This window comes from Mauremys mutica, chromosome 16 (genome assembly GCF_020497125.1).
Source record: "Mauremys mutica isolate MM-2020 ecotype Southern chromosome 16, ASM2049712v1, whole genome shotgun sequence".
Taxonomy (NCBI): domain Eukaryota; kingdom Metazoa; phylum Chordata; order Testudines; family Geoemydidae; genus Mauremys; species Mauremys mutica.
In genome coordinates this window covers 3,222,932-3,235,816 of record NC_059087.1, presented here as the reverse complement: position 1 = coordinate 3,235,816, position 12,885 = coordinate 3,222,932, and the positions used below count along the sequence as shown (strand labels likewise).

Below are 12,885 nucleotides of genomic sequence, written 5' to 3'. Positions count from 1 at the left end.
GTAAATAGTGGTGTCCCCCCAAGAGTCTGTAGTGGGACCAGTACTGGTCAATATATTCCTAAATGATCTGGAAAAAGTGGTAAACAGGTGGCAAAATTTGCAGACGATACAAAACTACTCAAGATCGTTAAGTCCAAAGCAGACTGTGAAGAGTTACAAAGAGATCTCTCAAAACTGGGTGGCAAGGCAACAAAATGGCAGAAGAAATTCAATGTTGATAAATGCGAAGTAATGCACATTGGAAAACATAATCCCCATAATAGTTCTCTGAAAACATCCACTCAATGTGCAGCAGCAGTCAAAAAAGCAAACAGAATGTGGGGAACCATTAAGAAAGGGATAGATAATAAGACAGGAAATATCATAATGCCTCTATATAAATCTATGGTACATCCACATCTTGAATACTGCATGCAGATATATTGGAATTGGAAAAGGTACAGAAAAGGGCAACAAAACTGATTGGAGTATGGAACAGCTTCCACACGAGGAGAGATTAATAAGACTGGGACTTTTCAGCTTGGAAAAGAAACGACTGAAGGGGGATATGATAGAGGTCTATAAAATCATGACTGGTGTGGAGAAAGTAAATAAGGAAGTGTTATTTACTCATTCACATAACACAAGTACTAGGGGTCATCCAATGAAATTAAGAGGCAGCAGGTTTAAAACAAGCCAACAAAAAAGAAAGCACTTCTTCACACAATGCACGGTCAACCTGCGAAACTGTTTGCCAGAGGATGTTGTGAAGGCAAAGATTATAACAAGATTAAAAAAAGAGCTGGATAAATTCACGGAGGACAGGTCCATTAATGGCCATTAGCCAGGATGGACAGGGATGGTGGTAGCCTCTGTTTGCCAGAAGCTAGGAGTGGGCGACAGGAGATGGATCACTTGATGATTACCTTTTCTGTTCATTCCCCCTGAAGCACCTGGCATTGGCCACTGTCAGAAGACAGGCTACTGGGCTAGATGGACCATTGGTCTGACCCAGTCTGTCCGTTCTTATGTTATGTTTTTAAGTGGTGTGCTGCACAAATTAGGGATGTTCTACATACACACTTTAAACTGTTGGTGGGGTACTGAATCTGAGGCAGTGAAGGTAATGATATTGTAATTTTCAGTTTGTCATTTAATGTTGTGAAGGTGGGCTTTTTATATATTAAAATATCCTTTATTAATTATACAGTTCTCTTTGTATGGTGATTACGTTTATGGGGGACTGAATTATTGTGGTATTAGGCTTTTCAGAAGATGCATTTGTACTCTGGATAGTTTTACAGTGCACTAATGCTCGTGGAGAGGGAGTTTATGGTGGATAGTATAACTGATGTGCAGAATATAATGTCTTTGTTTTCAAGAATAAATGTTACACATACAAAGATAGCAGCAGAGGTGGTCATGGTTTGTTTTCCCATTCTGTCTGCCCTTTGAGGCGTGTATATAAATTTCGTGTGACGCCAGAAAGTAGAACTTTGACTAAGGAAAACTATATACATAAATAACACTGGTAAAATGATTGTATGCAGTGTTGTTGTAGTTGTGTTGGTCCCAGGATATTAGAGAGATGAGGTGACTGAGGACCAAATTCTGTTGGTGAGAGAGAAAAGCTTCCAAGCTCTCTCAGAGCTCTTCAGGTCACTGGTAAAATGATACCTAAATATCCTTTGAGAGTACAATAAATATACACTGTTGTATCTAGTTTGGTATTTGGGCCAGGATTTCTGTTCTAGGATTAATTTTTCTTCCAGATCTGAACCTCAGTTGCACTATTGCAATTGTGTGTTGGAGAGACAGCCAACGCTCCATTTTCACTGTAACTTTTCAGATGGACAAAGAATGTATAAACGAGTCCTTGTGGCACCTTAGAGACTAACACATTTATTTGGGCATAAGCTTTCGTGGGCTAAAACCCACTTCATCAGATGCATGGAATGAAAAATACAGTAAGCAGAATATATATTATAGCACACTCCATGCATCTGATGAAGTGGGTTTTAGCTCACGAAAGCTTATTCCCAGATAAATGTGTTAGTCTCTAAGGTGTCACAAGGACTCCTCGTTGTTTTTGCTGATACAGACTAACACGTGTACCACTCTGAAAAGAATGTATATGCATCCTGCATTATAAAATGGGTTCCTTTTGGTTTATGCTTTATGCTAATGGCCTGATTTAAGGGTGGAGAATCCACTCTAATGAAACAGTCGATTTACTTCTCCATCTAGATTCTTGGGTTCTTAAACAGTACTTTTACTATATTATAGGATACTTTCCCACTTTCTCCATCTCTTTGACGTTTTGCAGGCCTGTAAATCAAAGGGGTCAAATGTGCAATTGGTGCACTTCTTTTGGTTTGTAAAGAAGACTCCTCATGTTGTCTGCACTAAATCAGGATTTTCCAGCCTTTTACAGTACCACCAGCAGCATTACATACTGCACATGGTTTTTGGCCAGAGTCTGCAACAGCTAGCTTCTGATTTCTGGGTACATTAAAAAGGCTTTCCAAGGACTCATTAAGATTTCATTCTATAATTCCAGTAATAAGAAGGCAAACCGAGTTGCTCCTCTCTGGACTGATGACAAAGAGCCCATTCTGTGTATATATTTAATTGCTCCCACTAATTTTATGCCAGCAGATTTTTGTTTTTAATTTTTACTGGTATTGCATCCTGTGGGTGTCATGTTGGCTGTTTGTTGTGTGTCGGTCCCTTCTGCAGTCAGATATTTTTGCCACTAACTATGCAGATTCTGACTCATGAGATCCATCTCAATCAATATTTCATTTATGCCATGTCCTTATTCTACATCACAGCAACAAGGTGTTTGATATTCTGTGCTTGTTTATAATGCTGTCTTTTTCCTTCAGATAGTGTCTGCTTTAGTGGCTATAGAAGAGAACTTCTTTCTGTTCCAGATTGGCAGGAGATACAGTCTGTATATCATTTTCAGGGATTGGAAATTACAATAATGATGAATCCTGGACTAGTGCCAAAACCAGCATTTCTAGATGGAAGTAATAAGAGACCCAATATTATTATAAGGTCTGATATTTTGAGAAACATCCAAATTAGAAACAAATGCAAGTCTTCTTTTTACCATCTTGCTTTATTTCACTTGAATTTTGAAATGATTTTTATGATTCCTCTCATGAAAATATGTGGAGCTATAAACCAACGCTTGAAGAATTCCATAATCTAAAAGCTGTGTAAAGCATTATGTCCAACTCCACTGGTTAGACGGAGACTGTTAAAATCATATGGAGGGAAAAAAACTATTACTAGGGTGTTTTATTGGGGACACTTTTCTTGTCCAACAAACGTTTACAAGCACTGATTTTGGACTGTCAGTCAGAAAATCCTTAATCCCTGTTCATTTCTCTTATGCATGAAAGAGAGGTTAACCACAATAGAGGGTCTTTCTTTTACATTTCAGTTTTCTCTCCATCACGAGCACTCTGTCTGTGTAGGGATGACTGCACCTGAGGTCTCTCTACATGTGTTATCTGCAACCCTTTAGTTTTCCTTTCTGGATTCTTTAGTACAAGGATGTATAGGATGTGGACCTTAGCTTTGTTGCTTCAGTTCATCGGGTTGATAAATCCTAACATACTCTTCAGCAAGGAGCTTTCTGATGGCGGTTTCTATGTCAGTAGATACACTAAAAGAACAGGAGTACTTGTGGCACCTTAAAGACTAACAAATTTATTTCAGTACAAGCTTTCGTGGGCTGCAGCCCACTGTAGCTGCAAAAGTTGTAAGCAGTTGGGGTGGGGGGTCTGTGAGTCGCAGGAAACCTTTTTGGTCAGTGGTGTTTATATACAAAAAGGTTATTTCTCTCATTTGGAGCAAGCATTTGTATTATATCCCATATTGAGAGGAGATTTACACGCCTTTTGGCAGCGGGTAAGAAAGTGAGAGATACTTTCAGTTAGGCGTATTGGGAATAGAGGATGAAAAGTGGACTTATTGCCTGTATTAGTCTGTAACTGCTACAAATGTGCAGTATTTATGTACTCTATAGACTCTTCCTTTCTTTCTCCCCGTGCAGGATGTAAGGCAGCTTGCTTGTGAGTGGGAGAGTTCTTCCAGCATGCCGCCTTCTTGCATTGTGGGTCTCGTCTAAACATTGCTTATGCAATAGTTAGGGGTCGTTCGGTTTGATATGTTTTATATGATTCTGCATCAATAATCTTTTTTGGAGAAAGAAAGTTATAATGCTGAAATCTGTATGTTTGGTATATTGGAGTACTGTGTGATTTGATGCCTTAAGATGTCAGAGGTGAAAGTTTGCATTTTAGCACAGTTAATAATTCGTAACCAAATAATTTTCTCTGTTTCTTTAAAATGTTCAGTGAGTGACCTGAGGTTCTTTCTGTAGCTCATATTCTTGGTCTACAGTAATAAGTAATTCCAAGAAAAGTGTTAAAGTCAAGAAAAATACATAATTAAGTATATAGTCTATTCATTTTTTATAGTATTCATGCCTGAGGGCCTCTGAGCAATTAATTGAAATGTATGCATCTGTAGTTTAAAGAGAATTAATATGGTGTCTGGCTAGTATTAGAATGATTGTTATTAAAGTCAGCAGATGCTATACTGAGTGGAGGTTGAGAGAACATAGTGTTTAACTTAACTCCACACTAGTGGTATCTGAGAATAATGGCATTTTCTCCTAAATTTATAATGAAGAGAGATCTTTGATAGCTGTTGGCAAATATTGAATTTTTAATAGCTTCTTGTATGTGTCATTTATTGTCTATAAACAAAACTGGGGGAAGTCAGAAAAAGCAAACAAACAAATGTTGGGATTCTGAGAGGTACCTAAGGACTCAGATGTCCAGCTCTGATTGGAGGCCTAACTACCTCAGTCTCCCTTGGCAAATCTGAGACAAAGTTGGATCTTTTGAGGGAGATGGTTGAGTGATAAAGATTGTGTGCACAGTGAAATAGTCACCTAGTAAATTACTTTCTCTCAGTATTTTGGTACTTTGTGCTTCCAGACCTGCTTAGAATCTGCATGTGCCAGAGGCTCATAAAAATGAATTATAATTACACTGAGCTTTATCAAACATCAAAAAAATGAAGTTTATTGGTTTTTGTTTATCCATGTTAGTTTTCAGAGCATTATAATATTCTGTGTACTGTCTTCTATATATGAACTCTGGTTGTTTTTTTTAGGGAAATGTCTTTATTTGTAATCTTTTCGGTCAGGAATGTATTGCACTGTAATTGACACGTGGTTTCAGTGGGGATAACTCACGAGTCAGCGTTCACCAGATAAGGGCTTCGCAGTCTGGACCTAAACCTGTGTATAATGTGTAACTTTTTGTTCTGAGATGTTAAAGTCAATTTGAATTCTTACCTTTTCCCTGCAGATAAGGTGTAGAAATGTTTCAGGGTTTAGCTACTGTAGGATCCTTTGCTATTACAGTAGTTTGAATACAGTAACTCCTCGCTGTAGTTATGTTCCTGAAAAATGCTACTTAAATCGAAACAATGTTAAGCAAATCCAATTTCCCCATAAGAATTAATGTAAATGGGGGAGGTTAGGTTCCAGGGAAATTCTTTTCGCCAGACAAAAGACGTTATATACATATCCAGTATAAGTTTTAAATGATTTTAAACAAACTATTTATACTGTACTCACGAATGATGATTGTGAAGCTTGGTTGGGGCAGAGCATAGTGGGGTTGGGGCGCGGGGGCTTGCCCTACTCCGCCTGTTCAGCATTCTTGCTGGGGAGCAGGGTCAGGGGCTTGCCCGCTTCCCGGCTGGAACGCCGGGTGGGCAGAATGGGCTAAGCCCCCACACCCCGACCCTGCTCCCCAGCTGGAATGTCAGGTGGGCGGAACAGGGCAAACTCCCACTCCCTGACCCCGCTCCCTGGCTGGAATGCCAGGTGGGCGAAGCAGGGCAAGGCCCCGACCCCACTCCCTGGCAGGAGCACCGGGCAGGCAAGTGGAGCGGGGAGAGCCAAACAACCTTATAACAGAACGTTGCATGAATACTGTGTACAGATGTGGTCTCCTCATCTCAAAAAAGATACACTGGCATTAGAAAAGGTTCAGAGAAGGGCAATGAAAATGATTAGGGGTTTGGAACAGGTCGCATATGAGGAGAGATTAAAGAGGTTACGACTGTACAGTTTGGAAAAGAAGAGACTAAGGGGGGATATGATAGAGGTGTATAAAATCATGAGTGGTTTGGGGAAAGTGAATAAGGAAAAGTTATTTGCTTGTTCCCATAATATATGAACTAGGGGCCACCAAATTAAATTATTGGACAGCAGATTTAAAACAAATAAAAGGAAGTTCTTCACACAGCGCACAGTCAACCTGTGGAACTCCTTGCCTGAGGAGGTTGTGAGTCTAGGACTATAACAGGGCTTTAAAAGAGAGCTAGATAAATTCATGGAGCCTAAGTCCATTAATGGCTATTAGCCAGGATCCATAAGAAATACTGTCCCTAGCCTCTGTTTGTCAACAGGTGGAGATGGATGACAGGAGAGAGATCACTTGATCATTACCTGTTAGGTTCATTCCCTCTGGGGCACCTGGCATTGGCCACTGTCGGCAGACAGGATACTGGGCTGGATGGACCTCTGGTCTGACCCAGTCTGGCCGTTCTTATGTTCTTATGACTTTAAACAAGTATGTTCTCTAATAGATCAGCAACCTAATAACGAAACAATGTTAACCGGGACGACTTTAAGTGAGGAATTACTGTATTAGAAATCCACTACCATTTCACTTATTTATACCACCAAATTCTCAGAGCTTAGATGGATGTTATGAAAAAAAAATTCAAAAGAACCATTAAAATTGTTCTCCATGTAATCTAAGTTAAAACCAAGCATTATCTTATAGTGTGAAGCACATCTTCTATGTTATCATATGAGAGTCTTAAAACTGCAGGAACATCAAAGAGCAGATAAAATTTTAAGCCAAACTGGTGAATGTGTGTCTGTCAGTCAGTGTTCGAATTAGAAAACTGCTAAGAATTACCAAACCTTCAGCAGGGCAACAAATTTAGTCAATAGACCTCATCATGTGTTGCTATTTAAATATTTGGTTGTTTTTAACTGTTCTAAACAAATATCTTCTGCTTCCAACAACTTGTCTCAGAAGTGCCGCTTTAATATTAGATATACTTACTTGCCATTCCCTTTCTCCTTTGCACTTTTCCATTTTGTTTCCTGAGCTTCTCAGCATATGCCATTCTGTTAAGGGCACACAGGAGCCTAGAAGAAGCTTGAAACTTGAGGGCAGTAAGGGAAGAAAAACCACGTGCAATATAATGGACCAAAATATATAGAGAATTCCTCCTGAGGGCATTCTACACCAAAAAAAATTAAAAACTCTGAGCAAAGTATTTTAAAATTCTGCAAAATCCAGCAAGTTTCATTTGTCAATAAATAAATGCAGAAGCTCCAACATGGCAGCATGGCAGGCCACTGGCTGCACGAAGGTGGGAGATCACCCTTCAGCACCCCCACCCCTGGGAAATGGACTCAGTGGTGAGGCTGCACTTGACCCTGACACAGCACAAGGCCTGGACCTGGCTCAGAAACACCCTGGGGCCCTGCCCCTCTGCCTCAGGTGTACCAGGTGTAGGACAAGCAGGCTCAACCAGGCAGGATCCAAGTATGAAGGGACTCAGTGGGGGGGGGATCCAGGTGTGGGTTGAGAGGGTTCTGTGTGGGGCAGTCTGGGTGCAGGCAGCTCAAAGGCGGGGGGTCTAGGTGTTGGGGGGTCTGGATACACAGAGGCTTGTTGGGCGAGGGGTTCCAGGTGCAGGGGCAATAGGACTCTGCAGCAGCTTCCAGGTGAAGGTGATTGGGGCTCAGTGGAGGGGTCTGGGTATGGGGATCTCAGTGGGAGAATATGGGTGCTGGAGGAGTGGGGCTTCGTGGGATGGGGGTCTGGGTGAAATTCGTTGGGAGTCAGTGGTGTGAGGGTCTAGATGTGGGGGCTCAGGTTGGTGCAGGGGATGGGGCTTGTCAGCGTGGGGGTTTGAGTGCAGAGAGCTCAATGGGGGTGGTCTGAGTGAAGGGGTGGGGAGTCTGGGAGGCAGGGGGTCTGGGTTCTGCGGAAACTTTATTAGCAAAGCTTATTCTTGTTTCTCTGTCAGAGAGGTTTGTTTAGTATATTGTGATGGAAAAGATCTCCTCATACTGAATCCCATGACAGCTTTACTGCTGGGCTATCATATAAATATCTGTGGAACTACATGGTGTGCTGGTAAGATTGCCATATACTGTAGTTATAGCTCCACAGCGCTTGCTCTTAATACAACTGCAACAATCCTCATGAACGCTACATTGTCTTGTGCAGAAAATGGTACAAGGTGATCAACAGTCTCTGTATATTGATTACATAAGTGTTTTATTTTAACAAGCAATATGAGAACATGATTAGATTTATATAGCAAACACCAAGCAGAAAAACATCTGAGCTAGCAGGAGAAGTGGGGAAAAATGTAAGAAGAGTACTTTGTACTTGTAAACTGCTTTGAAAGCACTACCATAAAGGTGGTGGTATCATTTTACCGCTGGTCAAATACAGGAAAAGAGAGGAGAATTGACTTGCCCAAGGTTACAGAGCTAGTGAGTGGTGGCAGAGAATAGACCCCAGAAGTCTTAACTCAGCCCCCAAGAACATGAAGCTACAAAGATGATATTATAGTAACTGAAACACATGGTTAACCAGGTAAAGAGGAAATACCCTGGGCTTGTATGAAATTGCTGCAGAAGTGCCTGACATAGGACAGGAGAAGAACATTCCATATTACTATATTTGAAAAATTAATGCATTCTTCATGACTGTATACTTACCCACAGCGTGAGGTGTAACAACTCATGACCGTAATCTACTTCATACAGTAAGGAAAGTAATTGCTATCGTAATGTTATTGGCTAGGCTGTGAAGACACTTGAACAAAGCAGAGCAGGAAGCTGTTCAGTTTCATGCTACATATGTGCTGAGCTGTGTGTGTTTACTGTAGACTAAAAATAGACTTTTGACTCAGTATCTAGGGATGGTGCATTGAAATAATTGAAAATTTAGAGCAACTGTACAACCTTTTTCAACTCCTATCATGAGGTAATTCGTATTACTTTGTTCAGCATTATTGCAGACCACTTCACAGGTCGCAGCGTATGGAATTGAGACACTGATACATGTGAGCATGAAGTCCTAAGGATCTGGGCTATGCAGGTCTTGCTGCTGTTCTTAGGTCTTGCGATGATGTTGATATTAATGTAAACAGAAAATGGCTGACTGAAGTAAAGCTCTGTAGCTGACTCAGCAATGATCCCATAAAGGTTAGATTGGAGTGACAGACAGTTTGTTGTGACTAGGAATAGAAAAAGGGCAAACTCTTTGCATGTGGAAGGCTAGGAAGAGATTGATGGCCTTGGTGGAAAGTGTCTGACAAATTATGAAAACCTTGTTTGGTAGGAGTTATGGGATGTTAGATTGTGGTATGACACTAGTTTGTAGATGCTGCAGCTTTATGGTGAGAGAGCTGGTTGTTCACATGTATGAGTGATTTGGGGGTGTTCTGTGCAAGGGCTGCAGCTGTAGGGAAAACAACTTTAATATGGAAGTAGAGAGAGTGGTTATTGTGCAGCCTCATTTTGTAGAGAGAAAACAATCCTATGTAATTTGTATGTGGGGGATTGTCCTCAGCAGAGTTAAAATTAGTCCAGTATAGAACCAGACCCACACTCCCTCCACAAAATGGAAAATAGCAGACAGCAAGTGAATACTTGGGTCACGAAACAGAAGATTAGAAAACTGGAAGTACGACAGTGGCATTTATGTGAAGAAATCTGAATGCTGTGGAGTGGAGATTCCTAAACTGAAATCCATGGAGCGCTTGCTGGTAGTCTTTAGAGAGCCATCTGGTCACATGCTGCTCTCCCCTTCTTATTTCTGGCTGCTAAATTGTGTTAAGATAGATAAAAGTATGTAGGTTTCAGAGTAGCAGCGATGTTAGTCTGTATCCGCAAAAAGAACAGGAGCACTTGTGGCACCTTAGAGACTAACACATTTATTTGAGCATAAGCTTTCGTGGGCTACAGCCCACTTCATCGGATGCATAGAATGGAACATACAGTAAGAAGATATTTATACATACAGAGAACATGAAAAGGTGGAAGTACCCATACCAACTGTAAGAAGCTAATTAATTAAGAGAAGCTATTATCAGCAGAGGAGAAAAACTTTTGAAGTGATAATCAAGATGGCCCATAAAAGTATGTAGTAATCTTTTGTAGCAGGGGAATTAAGCAATTTCAGTCAGCAGGATCATGAGCGGGAGGGGAAGTGTCCATAATGCAATGTAAGGTGAGATTCACATTCTGGAAAAAGTATGGGAAGCCCTGTCCTAATGTCAGGTGAATCGTTATCTCAAGAGTTTAATAATGGGTTGGAACTAAGAACTGGGGACAGTGCTGACCTGTTCTGAACTAGCTGCAATCAAGCTTTTGGTTAGAATTGTTAACAGTTGGGCTTTTAAAATAAATAAGACATATACCGGTATAAATAAGATACATTCCTCTGGGTCTCCCATTTTGTCTAGTCTCATCTGTGTCTGGTTCTTTGATCTAAATTCCCAAGGGAGAGACTTTCTTTATTTGGCTTGTACAGTACCAAGCACATTGTCAGTGCCAAGCAAATAATAAATAACTTGCTCTCCTCTGTTTATTGCAGCTACTCTCCATTTCCCTGCCTGCTATGTTTTTAGCAATTTGTATATTCCACGGAAGGAGAAAGACAGCTAAGTGGAGCATGAGATAGTACGCTTCCCACTCAGCTACTCACTTTTGCTTAGCTTGTCCATTGTTTTCCCCATACTGTGTGTTATGACCTGACTCCATACCCCACCCTTCTTTGGGACATGGGGATCAGTTACCCTACATGCTGAAATCAGTGTCTGAGACTCCCCATCCCCACCAGTCACTTATACATGTGCCACTAGAGCGCCACCTAGACTGCGAGCACTCCAGGCTTCTGCTTTAACCCCTTTAAGGACAATGTAGCAGGACCACAAGCAACGCAGGCTTAACAAAGGATTTTTTTAGCCACAGAAACTTTACTCTTAAAGCATTGAGAGTTACAGATCTATGAAAACAAAAGTATTGATGTACCCACCCCTTGCACACTTGGATGACAACTGCCCCTCTGCAGATTTTTAACATCAAACTGGTGCCCATGGAAGGATAGCAATCTGGAGTTGCAAACCTCCAGAAAGTGTCGCCCATCTTTCAGTTGTCCAAGCAGCTCCCATTTGTGTCTGCACAGCAAAACAGGGGTGATCTTGGCACACAACTCCAGGAATGTGGCTTTCCAAATCTGAATGTTCTGCAGTCACTGCTGGTGATCCCTGGTTTGCATCATGATCTGGTCCCACCATTTGCTGCTTTTTTCATCAGTCCAGAGTCACCACTCAACTGTGCACAGCTAGTCAGTAAATACATGAAGAAGCTGATCAGTTTCATTCACTGTCTGTATCATCCACCCAACTTTTGTATTCACAGTGCATGACTAGCCACTGTGGTGGTAGTTGTGGCTCCGCAAATACACAAGAATCAGATGCCCTGTCCTCAAAATAGACAAGAGAGCTCCAATGATCTGTGTGGCATCCATGTCTTTTGTGGTCAGATGGCAGAGAGAGTAAAACTAGTGCAAAAAGAGTAGATTATGGGATGGAGCAGAGAGAACTGTGACAGTTTGGGATCAAAGTCCCACAATCCCTTACAAGAGTGGTTGTATCCCACGGTACACTGCAAAAATTTCCCACAAGGGTGTGCGTCAGCTGATGGTGCTGGTGTACACTGGGATGCTTATTCATGCCGCAACACATCTTGTGTTGGTACAGACTGATTCTGTGAGGACATACAGCACTGGCAAAGGCAGCCAAATGTGAACACACTCTGCCAAAGTAACACACCAGCTGAACTTTTGCTGGTAACATTTTCCAGTATAGACAAGTCCTAACAGGCAGAAAATCATGCAGGTCTCCTCCTCAAGGATTATATACTGAAGGAAATGGCATGGAACTGAACACTACCCTAGAAAGAAAATATGAATGTTTGTTGGTCATTTGGGATAATGAATGCAAGAAGGAGCCAGCATGTCTGTACATGATACATAATTTCTAGCTTCAATGGATGACTCAGTGCCACTGGGAAACAGAAGGCACTAGAGTGCTTTACTTTGGAGTAGGATGTTATAGCTGTGACTTTACATCTGTCTGCTGCAAATTCAGGATATCAGCAACATCAAATATGACCCATTTCTTCCCGCTGCCCCGTCCCCACAAAAGAGGATTGATTCCTTCATATTTGTCACTTATATCTATTAGTAATACAACCTGCTAGCTTCACTAGACAGTTAATTGAAAATGAAAGGTGAGAGATACAATGAAGAAAGGCAAGGATATTCAGTTATATCTATTACGACCCTTCTAATTCATTCCATTGTAGCTACACTTTAATCTGGTTTGCTTTTTATCAAATACCTTCTAATATCTGGCATTATGCAACACTACTACTACTGGGAAAGTGTTCTGCCCTTAATTCTGCTGGGGGAATTCTCAGCTGCCTGGATTACATCCCCATTGTGTCGCTCAGGGACAAAACTGGAACTGAGAATCTAGCCCAGTGTATTTATTAAATGCACAGTTTACTAAATAATGAGGAGTTGTGACCACCATATAACTGAGCAAATGGTAAATCAGTGTTGTGACTTCAGCTGAAAAATAACCGGGATATCTGGTAATTTTATACCTATGTTTATAGGAACTCAGAGAAGTGCTTACTGAAAATGAATGTAAGACTTTTTTTACACTTCTGCTTTCCATAAAATACCATTCAGAGTG

At 41.1% G+C, this 12,885-nt stretch overlaps 1 protein-coding gene across 3 annotated transcripts in view; it reads left to right on the top strand.

Annotated features, from left to right (window-relative positions):
- The window catches only part of KIAA1671 (KIAA1671 ortholog), a 123,343-nt gene that overhangs the window by 73,788 nt on the left and 36,670 nt on the right, over positions 1-12,885 (top strand). The gene's annotated exons all lie outside the window — the stretch shown is intronic.